Raw genomic sequence first — 21,475 nt, 5'->3', positions numbered from 1 at the left:
AGTTCCGTGCACCTCCCCAGGGCCATCTTCCTCACCTGCCGGTGGCGGCTTTAGCCTTTCCCGGGGCGCAAAGTGTCACAAATTACCACCGGTGCACCAAAGTATGTTCCGTGAGTGCCAGCCAGGGACTTAGGGAAAGGGTAAAAACCAAGCAGGAAAAATAAAGGCAGTAGTTGATTTTTTCCGGTCTCTTTCGTGTGTGGAAAATTCCGAGCAAGTACCGCGATCGTCAAGCGCAGGAAATGATGGGCAATGAAAAATGTACCAATGTCAAGTGGAACAACTGCGTGATGTTTATATTTTATCGCGGCGTGGATGGGACGGGGAATACCAGGGTCTGTCAAAATATTGTAACAGAAGGGAGTGAAAACCTGTCTTCAATGAAAAAAGGGTTAAGTTGCATGTTGAAATATTACTAAATGCATTTGCGTAAATAATATTGGGGCTGTTTTTTGTTTCAACATTAAGACATTATTAGCTGGAAAGAAAATGTTTTGATATAATATTAACTAGTTTGAATTATTTGAATGATGAACATTTTTATTTTGTTGTCAAATTCTACTGTTTCATAACCAAGTGTATAACTTAGCGGTGTATTTGACTGTTACTTTGAAGCGTCATGAATTGTTCATTTTCTTTTCAATAAATCAATAAACTTATTATGTTTTAATTCATTGTCCCAATAATAGAAGACATTTTTGAACATTTTCTCATGCGATCAAAAATATTTCCACTGATTTTATTTTACCAATACGATTTTAACATTGACTTTAAAATATAGTGTTGTCGTGCGTTTATGAACCAACACATTATTTAGGCATTAAACAAACACACCGGCTCGCCGACAATCCAATCATCCACCGGGAATAACTAATGATTAAGCACAACTCTAAATCCTTTTTTGCAGCGAGCGAAAGCATTAAATATAGATTTTCTGCTCCATCACCAGCGCCGACCCTTCGCAAAGAACAAACGACCCTTGTCGGCCTCGATCCTGCGAAGGTGATCGCTAATCGGATCGGCACGGCGCGCAGAGACATCCTGCATCGTCGGCGTTGCCACAAAAGGAAACTCGCGGATATTCTGGATATTTTTATGACCATCACACCGGGGCGCGGGGCCCCGGGAAAGCCGACACGCCACTGATTGCTTGCGGTCGTCGTCATCGTCATCGTCGTCGTTCGCCTGTTGGTGTGTGCACGCGGCTTTGGATCAAGCACCTCTCGCGGATTCTTTTCCATCCGGCACTCGGTGCACGGTGCAGTGACTTGTGCAAAACTTATGCGCGACACCGGGTTTGCGACGCAGGGTGACAGGGCAGTGAAACCGTGCACCGGCGATGGCGACAACGCGATGACTGCGACCTGCGCGGAATCCATCCCCGGACCCGGTGGAGGAATTATTCATCAATCACATTGACATTGGGAAATATAAACACGAAACGAGCGCGCACTCGTTTCGAACGGCTCCACCGAACCCGTTCACTTTCGCAGCTCGGGTCGCTCGGCTGTTCCTCGGCCATTCGCGGATTCTGCCATTCTGCAGAACCTCGCGAGCATCGCACGGTATACCGCAGCAGCAAAGGAACCGGCTGGATGCTTCGGCGGCAAGATATGCCACATACCGGCGGCCAAGGATAGTGCCAATGAACTGTAATAAAATTATGGTTCTGCATTATTAGTCATCTCGCTTGCCGCTCGCTATTGGGTTTTTGAACCGTGCCGGTACCACCCCCTCTCTCTCCTCCCCAAAACCTCTTCCTTGACGGCCGGAAACATGAGAAAGCTGGTAGAATTAATTTTTGTTGTTTTTTTTTATTCAACCAAGAACCCAACGACGACTCGGTGGAGGTGGCAAGACGTCCCTTTCGTGGACGTGGCAAATAAGCGTTCTGGGGTGTATTTTCTCGGGCAGGGATAGTTTATTGCCCCAGTCGCCGGATATGGCGCAAACCGTTTGCCACAGCTGTCTCGGTGCCCGGTGCCAGCTGAATTTGATGGATGTGGGCCGACGGGCAGGTTCAAGGCTAGGCCACGCTCTGGACATCTGACACGGGCCTGTAGCTCACGAAACGGTATCTACCCCCAAAGCCCGACCCCCTCGACTCCACCGCTTCCCGGTTGTGCTGATGCCGATTGTAGTAAGTAACTTTTCTTTTTAAATCCGATCACTAAAGAACAATGATGGGATGTGATTTACCAAAACCGATTGATCAAAAACAGGGTCAAATGGGTTGTTAACTTTAGTTATCAACTATTTAGTTTACTCCTTTGTTTTACGATGACATTCAAACACTAATATCGGTCAAGACATTTTTGACTTAACCCATGATAAATGATTTAGGAAAAGAAGAGTTGAAACTAGATTTAGAATTTGAAACGTACTTGCTTGGATAAATATCATAATATAAATAGATAAATATAATATCACTTGACAGCGAAGATAGTGCGTTTATGCCACCGGGTTAAACACCACAATGCAGTTTTCTTAGTTGACATATGCACGCATGCACGAATGAAAAGTATACGCAAAATTGTTCAAAAATACATTAGAATAGCTTTATAACATAAAAAAATAATAATGTTTATTGTTCTTGGAGTTTTAAAATGTATCACAGCCACAATTACTTTGTTTATTCCCCGTTTTCCGGCTGGAGACAACCTAGATGCGATAGATACAAAGTTAGATGAGTTAGGGTCAAACTCAGATGAGTTAGAGATTACAGTCGATGAGCTATTTCGATACTACATGCTTTAGAGACAACAGTTGATAAGCTATTTCAAAATAAAGTGCGATAGAGACAAAATTACTCTCGGTGTGGTCGGGTCGTCGGTCTTTCAATAATATCATAGAAAAATCTGTTTAATATAATAAAAACCCTGTAATCAGAATATAAAATCTGTTTCTCGATCCACATCAAAAGTAAATGGGTTTTAAATTTCGTTGATTGGATTAGAGATTCTGATGCAACAGCATTTGTTTAAGTTCATGATGCTTCCAATCAGTCAAATTACACGGTGTCATTATCTGTCCAGCCATCATTTCCGTTTCATATACGGTAACAATGTTGCTTCACGAACGATAACGAATGTTCAATACCTTGTTACGTATATTTCTGCACTTCACTACTTTTGTATGTCAACCAAGCTTTCACCGAACCATTGATGGGATGCAAAAATAAACTGCTTAAATAGAATTGCACCTTCATCCATCGGAATGTTCCGTCCATATCTATGGAACTCGCACCGGAAAAGATCTACCAAGCCGAGCATCATCGAGGCAAGGACTTTGGCAAGGGACGGTTTTGAAACCGTTTTCGAATCGAAACGAAACGATGCTCCGGCGCTGTTGACTTTGGTCCGGCACTAAAGTGCTCAATCGCCCGTCGGATATTTTCCAACTCCCGACTCCCGACTGTGGTATGGTGGGAAAAACTAACAGAAAGCGAGAGCCAAGGAAAACAAAACCCTGGTCTGTAAAATTCGGGAATCTACACTGGAATCCGAGTGAAAATATTCCAATATTTTCCCAACCACGGTGCACGATATAGGAAATTGCGAGTTGTCTCGGAACGTAACGCTGGCTCGAGCTCGCAATGGCTAAGTGGCAATTGGGAACCTCGAAACCTACGGTCGCGTATTCCATCTGACCGAAGCGGTTCTCGCAAACGACAACAGTTTCGAGATCCCGCTGCATCTTTTTTCACCGTTCACCGGGACCGGCCGTTCGAGAGCCCGATATCAAATGCAAACGATGTCGACTAAGCAAATCGCTCCAGGAGTATTTCATCTTTTTGAAAGCACAACAAACGAAAATGCCGAGCGACCTGAAGGGGGATCCGTTTGGAATCCGATCTCGGGACCGGACATCATCGACCGGATGGATGCGTCGTCGTCCCCTTCCCGGCCCATCACTCCCGTTCTTGCCCCCTGTAGGGAAGGCGTAGAAATGCATCCGAATGCAGTTGATCCGGATGCGGGCTTCCGGGAGCGAACACCGACCGTCGGCCACTCGTTCTACTGTCAGTGAGCTCGGAAAAGCGCCACCGGCCATACCGGGACGGATTGTGTCCGTCTGTGAAACAAATGAACGATTCACCCGCCCTCCCCACCCTTTTCCAAGTACTCCATCCAGCATCAGCCGTGCCGTGTCCGCTTTTCCCGGGGAGATGCCTGCTGTTGGAGTCGGCGCACCTGGAGAGTCTCCCGTGTCGCAGGGGTAACGAGTCTGACAAAACAGTGCATCGTGTCCCGCAGCGATGGATTTGCAATTTTCTAGCAAAACAATTTCAAATTATTGTGTCACAATCACTTTCAGCTCCGGTACACCTCCGGTCGGCCACCGGAAGCCTTTTCAGCTTGCTCGTCCTTTTATCGAATCAAACGAACTCCGGCCCTGGGAGACGCTTTATGGCTGCCCTGTTCGCTTCGTGGTAAATCTCCTTTTCTTCGACGACTTGGTAAAGAAAACACCCGCATGTGGGGCGGAGACTGTGATCGATCTCGTTGAATAGCTTTCCCCGTTCGGATCGCTGCTTATTCATGAGTGTTTTCGTTCTTAAGTGCGGCTAACGTCAAGGAGAAACTGTCGAAACCATTTTATGCAACTTATACATCATGCACATTCTGGTTTCGAAAATTTAGATAAGAAATAAGATAATGTAATTCGTAACCATTGAAGTAACAACATATAGGTGGAATTTTTACTCGCATGGTTCTTTTCATCATTGGGATCGTTCGTTCCTTCTTCGTTGATCATTTTATGGATTGCAAAACATGTAAATAACGAATCCATAAATAAATAATTCTTTTATTCTGTATTTATTTACATGACGCTTGAATTTGAGCAATGGAAGAAAATCTCCATTCGTTGCATATAAATATAGAATGAAGTTTTTGAGTTATATTCATTCCAAAAACTTTTCCCAAGCTTAAATAATCCCATGATCGTATGCAACTTCACAACATGCATTTCTGGTTGGGTGCCTGATTGCGGATGATTGCGGCCAATTAAAGATGGTGAAAGTATTGCGCAAGGAGTACCCGCCCATTTATCAACTTGTCGAAAGAAAAACAAAGCTCCCAACTGATGGCATGAAAGTTCTCGTCGTTCGTTATTTCTTCGTTTTTTTTTCCTGTGTTTGTTAACGTGCTCATTATAATACAGTTTTTCGCTACTTCCTCTGCCCGGACACCGGATTACGCCGTCGACGCGAACGCGAAGGACTTCTTAACGACCGTACTTGTTTTTGCAAAACCCCAGCCATTACCCGTTACGAGTAGACAAAAAGGGAAATAAAAGTATGGGCAAAGAACGCGCGTTCGATGGCAACGAAAATCCTGGACCGAAAGTAGGCCAACGATTAGATACGGTACGAACGTCGATGCAATTGCACTTTGCACAACTGTACGTGTTTGTGTACACACGGTGCGGAGATGCACATTTTTTTTTATCTCTCTAGCTGCCTGTCTCGCTCTTGTCCGCTCGGTTATCTTCTCCACTTGCACGGTTTCTTTTATTTTTGAAGGTGTGTTTTTCGTTGTTACGCCAAAATGCAGCCGTACGAAATGAGGTCAGTCGCGGTCGCGTACCATTGCAGGCCCGCCGGGAGAGGTGCAAATTTTGATAACTGCGTTGCAGCGTTTCCCCATCCTCCCGGCCGCCTCGTTGGTGGCCAAATTTAGAACATCGTTTTATCGCTAGATTTCGCTGCTGTTGCGAGGTGGCTGTGACGGGTGTGTTTTTTTTCTCTTCATTTACTTGCAGCGTGATAATTGCATCGCCGAAATGGTGTTGTTTGATAGCGGAGGTACGATAAGTGGACAGAATGCATTCGCCGGTAGGTGTCATGAAATTTTAAAGTTCCACAGATAATTTGGAACAGGAAAATAATTTTGAATGCTATAGTTAAGAAATAGGAACGATACATTTGAACACATTCGTATGAATGCATAAGGATTAAACTCGAGAATAATAATGAACAGGCACACTAGCTGAATCCCAAAGATCCGTATTTTTTACATCCATTTATCACCTTGGCACATCGGTAAACAACAACTCACCGTGAATTTGATAAGGTTCGCGTACCCGTCCATCGCCTAAGACACACCTTATTCATCACCTTGAGACGTCGTTCCCCGTGGCGCTGGGCGTGAAATTCGATAGTCATTTGCAATTGGAAAGTGGACAAAAAAGCGACCGGGCAGATTGAGTAATTTTCTTACCCAACCGTGACCGTCGAGGTATGTCCGGCAGTGGTGTGTTCCTGCGCCTTCCTTCAGTTCGCTTACGATTCGTGAAAACGATTTGTTTTTTTTTTTTTGTTTCGCGTGCATCCATCTTTCGCTTATCTCCTTGACCTCATTCCTCCGGACGCGGGAGTGTGACGTCAAAATAGGCAGTCTGTTATAACCAAAACAAGCCATAACAGTTCACAGTCTGGGGCGAACCGAAAGGCAACAAACAGTATCAATTGCACACAGATAGGATGCAACTGCACCGGTGGCTTCTTTGGAATTTAATGATGCAGACACTCTTGCGGTGGTGGCGATAAGACGAAATGGAAGATAAGCGAATGGTTTTTCTGGGTTTTCAAAGACCCCCGCTAGGCGAACAAAATTACTTTCCCAGCCTCAGTGCAGTTCATACTCGCGCCAAAACCGTCGATATCTATACCAATATGGGTTCTGTGTAGGTTTATCTTTAAACGATGTCTCTCTTATATAAATTATACGCAAACTCTTTCGTGTATAACAGTATGTGAGTATTTGTGTGGGTTTTTTCTTGTTTATTCTCCATTTGAATCATTGAGCTAGTGTAAAATGATGGTGCGTCACAAATTCTGCTTTGGGTTCTACCAGACGACGGTCGGACGGTTGGAAGTTCCGATTTTTCTGCTGTAAACATTGGCGCTTTGTAGGCCGCGTTGTAAACAGGGTTTGCAAATGAAAAAAAAAAAAAAAAAACAGAGATATACATTGCTGCATCTGGAAGTTGTTTAATTTACGTCGGAACTCGGTTGAAGGTTTGATAAATGCACATTTTCTATGGAAGGTTGTTCGTAGAATATGTTTTTTCCTGCATGAATGTTTCTTGGTTAATATCTTTTATTATTAACTAATGTTTTCAGTGCTTCTAATCAAATTGTGTTTTAAGGGTACGATGTTGATTTCATTTCTTCTCTTCTTCATAACCAATATCAGAACAACCTTGTGGAATATTTTAATTATTTTTTTTACATTCTCTACCGTCTCAGATACTTATGCGATGTCATTGAAGATGTTCCTCTTACTACCATGTATTTTACTCTGGTCTCGCAATGGCACACACAAAGTGCTGCATCCGCAATCGATGCATATTATGCACCGGATATCTCCTAACGAAGGCACGACTCACACCGTTGCACGCTGCATCCTTGCCGTGATGAATGCTTGAATGAGGGTTCGATGATCGCATCCGAATGAAGTGCCCACCCGCACCGTTCTCCCGACGGTTGTTTCAATTTTCCTTTCCCCGCGATAAGCCCAAGGGCCTGGCCGCATTCGAATGGCCGTGCTCGAGATCACGTTTCGCGAAACTATACGTTAATTGATGATCACACGATGATGCGGCTACGTCGCGGTTGCCTGATCGGGATGCTTTTATTTATTGCTCTCCGGATCGGGGATGGGAAATGGAATGAATATTGTGCACTTCGATTAAATGCTGATGCATCTGTGCCGTCGACGAACTGTGGCGGGGTTTTGCTATTTGATTTGCGTTCAGTAAAAATAATCTCCCTTGTCATCTTATCGATTTGGTTTTAAATACGTTGAGAATATTATTAAACTTGTTAAAGCAGTTTAATTACGTCCTCGTGGGGGTTTGTTGAATATCCTCCCCGGAATGTCGCCCATTTCCGGAGCTCCGAGGCTCTCGGTCTGCTCTCCGTCGATAATATAATCGATGATGAAACATCCCACCGGTGGTTTTGCCATCCTGCGGTCTAATCAATTCTTTCCCCTAATCCGCTTGCGGTCGAGCGTGAACGCGTGGGTGCCGCCGTTGGCCATGCGATTTGCATATACGGTTAGATTAAAGAGGTATCTGACGTCGTGCGTCTTGAGAACCTCGCCGCGGACGTGACAAACGGACCGACCTGTCTTTTCCTTCGCCCCTCGGACACACTGGGAAAGCTTGGCTCTTCCTGTCACCCTGGCCAACCGCAAATGGAAGCCACGTAGGTGGTTAAAGTAAACACACGCACACACATTCGCCGACACACACACCTTACTGGACACGTCGAACATCGAGCATGTGTTCATCGTGACTCGCGAACGCCCTTCGGAAGCGCCACCGGCAAAAACCGTCCGGTGCCGCATATCGACCGATGCTTTGCGTGTTTAATTTAATAAATATTTATTTACATTACGTTCGCTTCCCGCATCACTCACGGATGGCGGTTGGAGATGGTTTTATTTTGTCTTGCGTTCTTTACTTGTTTGTTTGCTGGGATTCCTGTTCTTCCAACCGTCTGTCTGGCGAAAAGCTTCTTTTCCGTTTTTGGCTCACCGGCTGCAGACAAAACCGAAACGGCAACGAGGGGTTTGTGCACTTCGTGAATATGTGTGTTGGATGTTTTTTTTTGCGACCTGCTTATTTGAACTCACTGACCTACGCCAGCGTCCGGAAAAGGTCAGGTTATCGAAAAAAGGAGATACCAAGACAACCGGAGGATACAATCATCGGAGTGTAAATACCATTGTGGCGCTTAGAAAAGCTTCGAGTTCGGAGCAAGAAACAGTCCAAATGAGTTATACGTAATGAGATAAAGGAACGTGGGAAATTAACTGGTTTATTTCTAATTCCTCACACATTTTATTCGTTTCAATTTAATATCCATTGGTTCATAAGTATAGAGGCAAGTGGCGATTTGTAGTGCTTTGAGGGACAAATTTATTTTTTTAATAACGTTTCATTAAAAAAATAGACAAGTTTTCATCAGCGATAAGAATAAAGTTAACCAAGCTATTTTTGTGAAGTAAATTTTATGGTAAAGTTACATCTTTTAAGTACTTTGAAAAAATATTCTGACGGCTAGGAAGCCCCCCGATGCTCTTAGGGCAGGGCCAGGTATGTCCAAACCACTGAATCGTTCCATTTTTTATGTTTTCTGATAAACTTGCTTAATTCCGGAATCCACAGCACATTAAACACTTCTCCATAGGCCGGAAGTCTAGACAGGAAGGACAGCGTCTTTGCGCATAGCCTTCTCGCTGGTTTTCAACCATCATATGGCGTTCTATGGGAGTTGAGGGACCTCAAAACATTTTAAATATACTGTAACAAGCTTCAAAAGCAACATACAGTAGCAGAGATTTTTTACCACTTGTCACCGTCTGGCTTTAAATAATATTTGGTCACGTAGTCCGCGAGAAAGCTGGATGTTTCAACATATAATCAAACGTAGTTGGTTTAATTTAAAGGTTTGGCCACGGCGGACTCAATTTAGTTCAGTTGTCAAATTTGTTCTGAAATTAAAAGAAATGTCATTCATTTATTCTCTATTTGCTTTCAATAGAAAGTTGCTTGCAATATCTGTTTTTGCATGAAAAGTCGTTGAAATTTGTCTACTTCTTTTAATGCAAACGTTACATCGTTTTAAGTCGACCAAAGTAACGCTAGATTCCTGCGTATTCCAAATGAATTGCCAAGGCCGGGCACGCTTCCATATTTCTCCGATGCGGAAAACGAACGACATTGCAGCAAGGACCCTCCACTTGGCGGGTCCACAATAAAATCCAGCACAAAAATTAAACCAGCTCGCCCATTACCTCAACTGGGTTGAAAGCGTGCGCGGTTTGCATCGTCATCGTCACGCGCGCCGGCCGCGGCCGATTATCCTCGACCTAAACCTAGTGCAAATATAATAATTGACAAAAAGGGCACGGGCGTGCGAACGCAGAAAAGAACGCCGTTTGGTGCGCGGAGCAGAAAAGCAACCGTAAGCGAGCGATGGACGCGAGTGCAAATGATGCAGAAATACGCAACACCAAAACACGCCATTTTGCTCAATCATCATTTATCGTTTCCCCGTCGTTGGCCTAGCCGTGTTGCCCGTTCCTGGCGCCACCGGCTGCCGCTGGTGAGGACATGAGATCAACACATGGCCATCGGGCCCGTCCTAGAAAAGTGCAAACCCCGCCAACCTTCCCTCAGGCCGCTCTCGCTCTGGGACGTTTTGAAAAATAAAAATATCCTCCACTCCCATCGGGGGTACGGGGTGGAAGAGGGAGTGGCGCTTGAAGGATGGAAACGGTTCTCTTCACACGCTAGAACCCGACACCACCCTCCACTAGGATGGACCACCGGTGGGGTAGCTCAACATGTGCGACAATTGAGATCAATAAGGAACTAGGAGAAGGGCGAACTTTGGTCGGCTCGAGTCACTCGTTACTTTTGCGAGCGTGGGTCGGCAAATTTTACAGCATTTTGATTGCCACTAATGAAAGTTGCTGGCAGACATTTATGAAATAAATTCATTATCCCTCCCTCCACCGACGGGGTTGGACGTTGTGCGGCCAATGTTTCCCGGAAAGCTGAACTAGGGTTTCGTCTGTTTTACCGATTAGAGAAGGCCAGATCGTTATTCTTCACCGATCTGTAGATCAAGAAAATCCCAGGAATTTCAAACGGTCTTTGTTGTTAATGTTTATTTTGCAGATAAATCTACTTGTTCTTAAATCGGAGAAAAATGAAAATATAAATCAAATAACGAAATTTTAAGGAAAGTGACGAATGGCTGATTGTTTTATTTTGATTTCTCAAAACAAACATCCTCAAATGTATTAGACGAAACTCATTTGCACTCACGTTGTTTTCCACTCCTGTCCAGCGGTGTTTAACAACGTAATCTACTCTCCTGACAGGCACTTCTATTACTTCCCCAGGCTGACCTAAATTTAGGTCACTCACAGAATGTTTTCGATGTCTTATCGTCCGTTTGGATTGTTTTATTTTTTGCCCTGTGTCAGCCACTAAGCTGCCTGGTACTGATCTACGACAAACTTCAAATGCTGCACTTTCGCGTTGAATTTCGCGATTCGTGCGATATTCGTTATCTGCTGTTTACCTCGGACTGAGGCGAGCGATAGGAGATTCGACCGGTAATGATGGGAGGGTTCGAATTTTGTTTTTACCTTGGACGGTGGATTGACTCAAAGTCAAGGCTTGTGGGGTTAGCCGTGAAGTGCTCCAGGCGGAGTGGTTAATTTTCCGACCCGATATCGTACCAATCCGGCCACATGGAAGCCCAATGCGACGTACTATCAGGCTGGCTGATAGCTACGTGATCAAGTGAACGAACAGCACGATACCGGATCTAGATGTTTGGTTTTGTTAATAACAGGAAGTTGAGCAGAGAATGACGGGAATGTTTTAAGCTAAAAAATCACTAAACTTTAGTATGTTCTTTACACTTTCTTCTTCTTGGCGTAACGACCTGTTGGTCATGCTCTTTACACTTTAATGTTTTTTGAATTGTTGAAAAATGCATTTCAAGTGGGTTTCCCCATTTTGCCACACATCATACGTTTTTGTATTTATTATTTCAGCCTGATGTACATTTGAAGAAAAAAGAGTAAATAATAACTGTTTTTTTTTGAGTTAGGTTTTTATTTAATTGTCACAATAACGGCATGACTAAAATGATTGATATTTCATCGATTTCTCCATGTTGTATAAACCCTGTTGTATAATTTTGGTGGATACACTCTGACATATGCGTACATGCTTGTTTTGTCTGTGTAAGTAAAACTGAGTTTCATTTCAATTTGTAAAATTTAAATGATTTTATCAAGAAAAATAATTATCTATCAAATCTTCAACAACATCTGCAGTGCTTAAACTTAATATGTGGAAAGTTTCAGAAAGGACGGTTCAGTATTAGTCGAGTTTATAGTGCATACAAAACTCCATTTCAAAACAATAAAACAAAAATATTTAATAGTGTGCTTGATTGTTCAAGGACGCAACACAATGATATCAGCCATTTTCAATTAAATTTTATTAAATTAAATTTACCTATACGTTTTTGTGTTTTATTTTTTGCCTAGTTATTATTGGACACAACGGTTAACAAATTATGTTTGCTTCATTGCTCTCTAAAACCTCAAAGGAAAAGACTCAATGTGTATCACGATGTGTCAGTAGTTTTTAAATAATGTGTTTGTCATCTGTTTCCCAAAACCAACGCCTTCAAAAACGTAATTTTATTTCGAAATGATCTAATTTTTAGCATTTTTTATTAAATTTGTGAAAAATGCATGTTTAGTGGGTTTTAGAATTCCCCATACGTTTTTGTAGTTATTATTTTTGCCTGATTATTATTTGACGCATTGACTTATAAATTATGTTCAGCTTCATTGCTTTCTGTATATTCAAGGGAAAAGACACAATGGTATCAGCATTTTTCAAATTAAGTTTTTGGCATCCATTTCCCAAAGTATTCGAAAACGTAATTTTATTTCGCAATGCTCTCATTTTTAAACGCTGATTAATAGATTATCGTCGCTATGTAATCAACCCGTTTGGTGCTCGGTAGGAAGGTAGGAAAACAATTGCACGGTAAAAAGAGAAATTCATCGAAAGAAAAACGTGGTAAAAAAGACCAGTCAATAAACAACATTCCGCCAACAGTGCGCTCGTTATCTTATCAACTTCATCCGACAAACAAGCGTTCGCTCTCACGACGATTTATGTACCACTGTGGCGCGTCTATGTTTGACCGCACCTTTCTTTCGCCCTGCACCTTTGCGCCGCGTTTCGGATACTCGAGTTTGGCGTTCCGCCGCGCCTGACCTACCCCAACCGGTGGCCTTGTGTTGGATTTTGAGGTTACCGCAAATGTGTGCGTCCGTGTGTGCCTTCCTTTCGTGATGCTTGATTTCGGCGAATCGCAAGCCCATGGTGACAGTTAGCGCCACCGACGCCATGGTCCGGCTGGGCAAGGAAACCGAGGAGGTAACACAGAGCGATACACCTTTTGCGTGGTTCACCGTTCGATCCCTTTCCCTTTCCCTTCCAGACCGGGATATGGGGACGGGATCGGTCCGAACCATCCATCTTCGCGGGTTTGGACCGAGATCCGACCAAGGTGGTTCGTGTCGTGACGCTTCGGCGTGGTTGAGTGTCATATTTTGTAAACAGTTTGGTTTTCGCTTCGTGTCTTCGTTGCGGACGGTGATTTTTAACTCCTACCCCCCGCTCCATGCCACTCGCGCCCCCCCGAAAAAACCTGGTCGTTGGGGCAGATGCGAGTTGCGCAGAAATGCGAGATCGTAATGCAGAGATTCGAGATAGGGCTGGCAAAGGGCAACCGACCTGATCCGGCATCAGAATGGGGGAGGGGTGGGGCAGGGTGAATGTGGTGCGCGAACAACTGGCGCAGAGGTTAACAACCATGGCCTTGGCTTTGCGCGTATCACGATGCAACAGACGTGCATGGCACCATCCGATCGGTGCCGGTTACTGGCTCGGCTCGGCTTTCCGGCCCAGTTGGCGAGGTCAGGTGAGCGGGACATTTTTGTGCTTACCTTCTGGCTGGCCGATGCCTGATCTTTTCCCGATGGGCTGTTGTGCATGGCAAGGGCAATGATTGGTGAACGCTGGTGGACGGTAAACGGTTCGGTGTGACTGGACATTGTGGTTGAAGCAAAAAATATTATTATTAAATTGATTATATTATCAGGAAAATGTTATGTTCTGCCAAAAATCAACCTTTGAATTTTTGATGAACCATACCTTGCTTCAGTTTAAGATAAGATATGAAGACGAGCAATAGTAAAGTAAGTAAAGAATACAATTGAAGCGAAACTGTCCTAGATTGATGAAATTTAAATACAGTTGATGGAAGGTTAAGAGCTGTTTCTAGTGTGTTTGATGACATACATTTTTCTATTGTTTATTGTACTTAAAGTAGTTTATACTGTTTTTAACACCAATCAACCAACATGTACTTAAAAGTATCTTCACTAAAAAGAAATGTTTTCAAAGCAGTAGTTAAATAAATGACTGATCTGTTGAAATAATATGATTTATGGATAAAACGCTAAAAATTTTTTAACGCAATTTTGCCCAACAAGAGGATTAACGGTAACAAACGCCACTAAATATATGCATTAACATTTAATAGTTTTTATCTAGCTTCATTCTTTCTTTATTGACTTCTTTCTAAAAGACTTATAAAATTTAATCATACTTTGAAGCGACAACACTTTATACTGGTAGTGGTACACGTACACGCTATTTATTTCGCGTATTCCAACCATATAAAAAAAGTAATTTTTGTAAATGAGTATTTTTTTATGATAGCAAAAAACTTTTTTTAACATGTCATTGTAAAAAATGTAAAATAAAAAAAAAATTAAAATCAGTCAGTTTTAAAACCTACTACCATTTGAATAAATTTTCAACAGATACTAACACTTAACCACACAAAGCAATGAACAAATATCAAATGTTATTTGAAGAGTACTTTTTCGCATGTTTAAAGAATAATAAATTCGTTTACATTTTTTCCACATGACGTATATTTATGCCATCCCATACATCTTACCATCGTCGACATCCCTTTCCTCGGACGACTTCCGGTTGGGGATGGGCCCGAACGCGCCACCGAAGCACGGCAACTGCGCCTCCTAGAGCGTCGCACTTGCCGCGTCTCGCCTTCGAATCGATCATTTCCACGCGTGATGAAGGTGACACTTCCTTTCCCTTTCGCCTGCCCGTTGCACAAAAACCTGCCTCAAACCACTTTTCCTCTCCGCTGACCTCATTCGGGCCCCGAATGGAGTGTGCTCCGTCTGGTCCGGTTCGCCACCTCGGCGTCCCGGGGGGAGAAGAGGGGTTTGATTGTGTGTCGTGCACGCGGGATGACGTGGGTGTCAGCAGAGACGGAAGCGGTGGACACCGAAACCGCGCGCACAACACCGCATTTGTCATTCACTTTCAATAACGACGTGTTCACAATTTCACCAGCACAATCCGATGGCTCTCAAGCGCGAGGGTTAAGCAAGGGAAGGTGTTTTGAGGGCAGGGAGTTTAAAAAAAGGCAAAATAATCCGCCTGCAGACAGAAGGGAAGACAAACGTGCCATCATTCGCATGAGCGAAGAATAATGTCCCTCCCCTGTGACGCACACACACACGCACACACACAAAAATCGCATGCAATAGGAACGAGAGGGATGAGGAAAAAAACACCATCTAACCAAATAAAGAAACCCCCCCTCGACGGCAAGTACGCAAAAAACCAACCCGCACAAATGCAGGACGCGAACCGCGTCCGGCCGGTGGTGCTCGGTCGACGAAAAAGAGCTTGCGTTAGGTCAGTTATTTTCGCCGGCCATGGACTAATAGCAAATATAACGCCATTGGGGAGGCAAAAGAAAGCGAGAAAAAAGGAACCTTTACAAACGAACGAGCGGATCGGCGCCGGGCAAATGATGTTTGTCCACCCGGAGCACCGTCGGCGGAAGGACCCGCGGCCTGTGGAGAAGGGAGGCGCTTGTTCCTCTGATAAGAGAATTTGATGGGGATGAACATTTGCCGAGGGGGGAATGGCCGACGAGTGACTGCACATAAGAGAAGGGGATGGAGGGAAGGATGAGAGTAAACAAAGGCAATGGGGAGGTACGTAGGACGAGAGGGGGGCGATTAGATGCGACCCCATATCGAGCCGCACCCTCCCCGCACACCGACATCGACGGTAAGGATGACGCACGATGGAGTCGCACCAAAACGGGAGCTGCGGGATCGAGTTCAAGAACGACTCCTCGAGGTGAGTGAGTGTGAGCTTTCGCTTCTCACCAGCAGCTCACCACCGAACTTTCGGCATTCGCCTGCTGCGTCTGTTGACGATGATGCGATTCATCGTTTGGAGCAGGCCCAGCCCTATTTTCCTACTTCTTTTCTCTCCATCACACTCACACACAAACACCCGCTCATTTTCTGGCTCATTACTACACGCAACCCTCCCCCGTCTGCGGAGGGAGTGGGAGGCTGGAGTCAGTGGCGGCGAACGCCGGGGTTGGATAAACATCTTCCTTCCGTTTATTCATTCCATTACCGCCATCTTGCCTGCCCCCTCCCCCACAGGCTGACGCTCCACCGCGCCGCCAGACGAACCCCGTCAGACGGAAAGTCCGCAGCGGACCGGACCACGACCTCATAATGCACAGCGAGTTGGCTGTCTGTCGCTGTACGGCGCAGACACACACACACACAGGCTGATGGGGATGACGCGAGTCATGTCTGGGGCGCTGCTTCAAGCTCTTCTTCCAACCCCCGGGGGAATTCCAAGTTTCGGTGCAGTCAAACTGTTCTGGAATTGCTTTTCCCCACAGTCTATGCATAATAGCTGAGTTCGAGCTGGAATCCGTTTAAAATGTGTTTGGCCATGTTCTACTCTTTAAAAAACACACCACTTTTAATTTGCCTCCTTTCGACGACTGTTATTAGGTCAATCTGGGAACCTAACCCCCGCCGCTATCCTCCTTTTCCTTCCGGTTGGCTCAACAAGCCTACTTCTTGGCCGTAGTTCATGGCCGTTCAGTGACGTTGCGAATGGAGATGATGATTCGTGTTTTTATGGCCGCTCTGTAGGTTAACTGCGGCCGTGACAGTAAACATAGGCATCGCTGGTAGCAGACTGTCTTAACTTTACTGCCCTCTCGTCCGGACCGTTATCGATTTGGAGCGGCTGGGATTTTGCAGTGCGTAGCTTTCCATTTCACCAACCAGATCGCTCGAGGTAACTGTTGCGATGGGTTGAATAAATAATTCCGGTTGTCCTGTCAAACAGAAGTTTGCCGGGGGTTCAATATGACATTTGGTAATAATATTTATCTTCTTATAGCAGCGATTAGTAACTAAGTGTTTTTAGACTAGATAAAGATTACGAAAGATGATTCAAAACTATCCTTTTATTGCTTCTTCAATCTATATTTATAGTGATCATTTAGCCATAAAGTTTGAATACAGTTTTGACACACTCTGTACCGATTGATGATGATATACTTAGTTCTGAATAACTTTAATAAACCAACTTCTAGAGGTAGTTTCTCTTCCTTCCACAACTTGCGGTATATTATAGAATTTTTAAAGAGGAATAACTAATCTGATTTCTAGGTTGTGTGGTTTTTGCTTTTTTATCATATGTTTGTACCAATTCCATAATGAATGCTCTAGTACTTAGAATAGAAGCTCTTCCAAACAAATGTTACACAACAAGTGGAAAAAAACCGTCAAAGTACACTAATGAATTTCACTATAAATTCTCCAACCTAATTGTGCATTTCGCTTTATTTGTTCATGACTAATTTAATGGAAAGAATATTGTTGTTGTTGAGAGAGATAAAAGTACAGCTGTGCATCATACTGGACAGCTCGAAACACTTTAAAATGTTCTTCGAAATGGGTTAGAATTTAATTCCGTAAAATTCGAATAGACGGAGTGGTTTGGCAGACATTTCAAACAGCTTCTATCTCATCGCCCATGCGCCAAAAAATAATGAGATGCATGCACCGAATGTGACATTCCATTTCGCTTCCCGACTGTGCCGCAAGTATTTAATCCGAACATCATTTCTGCGGCCACTTTGCCCTAACGAAGCCACCGGGCGCTTTAACGTGTCCTCAAACAAACGAACTGCCGAAAGCTAATCCTGCTGCAAAAGGGAAAAGCTCCCACTCGGTTCAAAAGGGAAAAGTGGTCGCATGTGGTTGTCCCCGTGCGCGAAATGGGTCGTGCCAGCAGCAGATGAGGGTTGCCAACGAAACTGCTGGCTCCATTCCTACCCCCCCCCCCCCCCCCCCCCTTCCTTCGTACGCCCGGCCAGACAACGACAGTTAGTCATAAAAATAGTTTAATCGGCAGACCTACCCCAACGAAGAAATTCGAGCACCAACGACCGAGCTGGGAGTTCGGGTGAATCGCAAAACAAACTTCCTTTCCAACCCGGTCTGGTGCGCCATCCGGTTGCATTCCTCCCTCCCTCAGTTCGGGACGCACCCCTCCCGCCTGTCTGGCTGTGAATTGGTCTCTGTGTGTGTGTGTTGCTGTCTGTCTGTCTGTCGCTCCGTCTGTCCGTCCGTCTGGACATGGTGAGCACCACACGAAGGATACGTACCGTGGAGAAGAAGCAGCGCCGTCCGCCCACTACCAACGTGAATGATTGCGCTCTTATACGGCCATGTTATTCCCTTCTCCCTTTCTCTCTCTCTCTCTCTTTCTCGTTATATATCAACACAAGCACTGAGGACACAGACACCAGCTTGAACGTAAGCTCGCCTACTTCGGTACGAGAAAAATATCGTTTCGACATCCCCACCGGGGAGCACCCTTTGGTGGAAAGTTTCTCTACAGGGCGATCGCCGGAACGGCTGAAGTGGACGACTGGGAAAACCAGCACGAGACTCGGCCGGACCCAGCGGGACCACCCCAACGGGAGACTCCCTTTTCCTCGGTTGACCGCCGGAGGAATTTTGAAGCTAATTTGTGCCACTACTCCCGTACCTTCCCCGTAGCTGAAGTTACGTTACCTTCCATCCTTCAGCTTCCTTCCGCATGCCAGCCAGCTGGACGAAAGCATCCCTAGAAGCTTTCATACCAAACACCCACACACGCCCATATACATATGTTGGACATAACACACCGGTGGAGGATGTGGTCCCAAAATCTTTTGCATCCATCTTGCAACCCCCCCAGGGTTGAAAGGCTTTGGACAGGGTTGCACACGAAAACGAAGGAGAGAGAAGAACAAGGAAGCAAGAAAGAGGAAATAAAAGTCCTCCGGAAAGTAACCGAAAGCCCGCAAAAACTGCTCGCTGTCTAGACTATTAATATGGAAGGTATATAAATTTAATGAAATTCTCCACCAAATACCACCAGGAGTGGAAGTGTTAATTATGGTATTATTGTTATTGCTATTACTCCCGGGTGTCTCGAGGACCCATTTAAAGGGTCGGCTACCACTCTGTTGAGCAAGAGTGAGTGAGTGTGTGTTTATTTGCAGTGGTCCAGGGTTTTGGGGCGAAATGTGTTAGTTAGTGGCTCTGAGAAGCTAAGGCAAGGTTTTCATATTTTCCGCTTTTTTCCCAACCCGGCAGTAGAAATGAAACATCGTTCTTCATGTGAGCAGTTCTAGCCACGAAGGTTTTATCCTTACCGAGGTTTTTCATTTCCCCAACGCTACCGGATGCTTTCTCGATGGATGCTAAATGGAAATTTTATGGCCCTCCGCTTCGTTCCATTCTTTTTCACTTTTCCGACGAACCCCGCAGCCGGGAGGGACGCTATTTTATTATTCAGAAAATCTTGGCAAAATCGCACACACCGCTCCGTTGCGTTTCTAGTGGCTTGTTTTTTTGTGTGTGAGTGCCTCTACTCAGCTTTCCGTTGAACCCAAACCCTCCGGACCAGAACGATGAAGTTCCGAACTTTGGCAGTAGTTAACAAGACTCCCCGCCGATAGAGCAACCGTTCATTTTTTGTGCCTCGGTTTTACTGCCCTCTGCCTCGTCTTTTTTTTTGGTTGCCCCAAGCTTTAGCTGCGCTTCCTTGACTGCTTGCGCTTGCATTTCCTTTGCTTCCGGAAGAAAACTTTGGCCACACAGCCACCCATCGACATCGACACGAATCATTTGGCCGTCGCCCGTCGCCCTGGCGAAAGTAAATTGGCTGCATAATCTCCAATCTCCAGCTGGGTTAACTGGTGCGGCCATCTTATTGCCCTCGCTGGCCTCTCTTTCTCCCGCTCTCCTTTCTTTTCCACTTTATTTCGGTGCCCTTTTTTGTAAGTTTGTATTTTTGCTGCTGACTAGCTGCTGCAGTTGCAACTTTCCTTCCGACCACGGACGGTGCCAGACGATTGGGAATGAAATTTGGCTGCGAATGGAACGTTGCCCCATCCCGCTGTCCCTCGTTTCTCCCTCGTAGTCGGTAAAGTTTTGTCGAGAGCTCTTTTCCTGTCCCGAGGTTTCGATTTAACTTGATCGACCGGAACACCTCCGAGCGAGCCGAGAGTTTTCATTTGTGCAACGTTGTAAAATTCCACCAAAATCAAGCTGCGAGACACACGAGACACTTTGCGCACTGCATCCTTGTACATTGCCCTCGGCTGTTGTGTTGTGTGGCCGGCAACTTAATGCTGATCCCCCAGACCCCAGACGGGTTAACTGTCTCATCGTAAAATGAACATTCTTTTGGAAATCACAAAAAATTCATACATCATTCGCTGCTAGCAGTTGGATAAATGAGGAAATATTGTCACGCTTCGGGGCACCCTCTCGTTCAAACCGGGATGTCTACACGCTTTGAAGAGGAGTACACCTCACACTGGCAAATGGCACGAGAAAGTAGCGAAAAGAAAAGAGTCGTTTATGGGCAAGGAATGTCATCATAAAACTGACGGAAATTCTCAACTTTTCTCGGTCACCAAACTCAAGTCTGGTTCTCAAATCTTTTTCTCTTCCTACTCCATCAAAGTGTTGCTTTCGAAAATTGGTTTTGCCACGATTTCAAAACCCCCGGGCCAAGGGGGAACAATCATTGCCCAAATCTGTTGAAGCTCCGGTGAGTCGATCTGGCGTAACAAAGGGCAGTTCTAGAAACTAAAGCCGGTTTATTGCTTCTACCGGTAGCAAACGAATGGTGGAGTTTAATTTTCTTTCATAGAATCCAACTGCATAGTTTCATTGGAAAGTGCAGTATGCTTTCCTTCGAATTTTGCTTACACAATGTTCCTGTTTTGATTTTTCATTGTGTTTCGAGTCGAATCAATCGAAAAGTTGTTATGGAAAGCAATGCGACGGCTCACTGTGGAGCATCAAGAAAACTGATTCTAATCAGTTTCATACTTTACTTTGGGTTTCAAAATTTCTTCTGAAATTCTTTCAATTTAAATCTTGCTTTCACATCTTTTCACCATGTTTAGTTTAAGGCTGGATCTGATTTGGTTAAATATAGCTATGGTTCTTTAGTTCAAAAATGGTTCGTTTCTTACCAACATACGTTGAGTGGTGGCTTCCAATAGAAACCTCTCAATGTCCTTCGTCGTGGTTTTTTGGTGAAAAACTTCATTAAAAGGTAAACTCCTAAGCCTTGCCTCATATGAATAAATAATGCTACTTGCATCCTTACAAGCCACCATGCGTCTCCATTTATTCGGGTGAAACTTTTCCCCAAAACTACATGCCCGTTGTTAGTTTATCTTCTTTGGCTTCATCAAGCCATCAACTGCAGTGCAAAAGACTTTTCTCCGCTGATGGTTTGTAGAAAAACATCAACAGCAAAAAAAATGAAGGAGTTTCCTGTTTACCTCCGAGAGAGTGCTGTAAACAACGGTGCTGCCAACATCGTCCGGGGTTGCACGGTCGGCGCATATTAGTTATGGAAGGTAAATGTACGAGGTACGTAGTTCCTTTTGCGCCCTCAATAT

Source organism: Anopheles coustani, chromosome 2 (genome assembly GCF_943734705.1).
Source record: "Anopheles coustani chromosome 2, idAnoCousDA_361_x.2, whole genome shotgun sequence".
NCBI classification, from domain to species: domain Eukaryota; kingdom Metazoa; phylum Arthropoda; class Insecta; order Diptera; family Culicidae; genus Anopheles; species Anopheles coustani.
The sequence above is the reverse complement of the archived record's forward strand: the minus strand, read 5'-3'. Positions refer to the sequence as shown.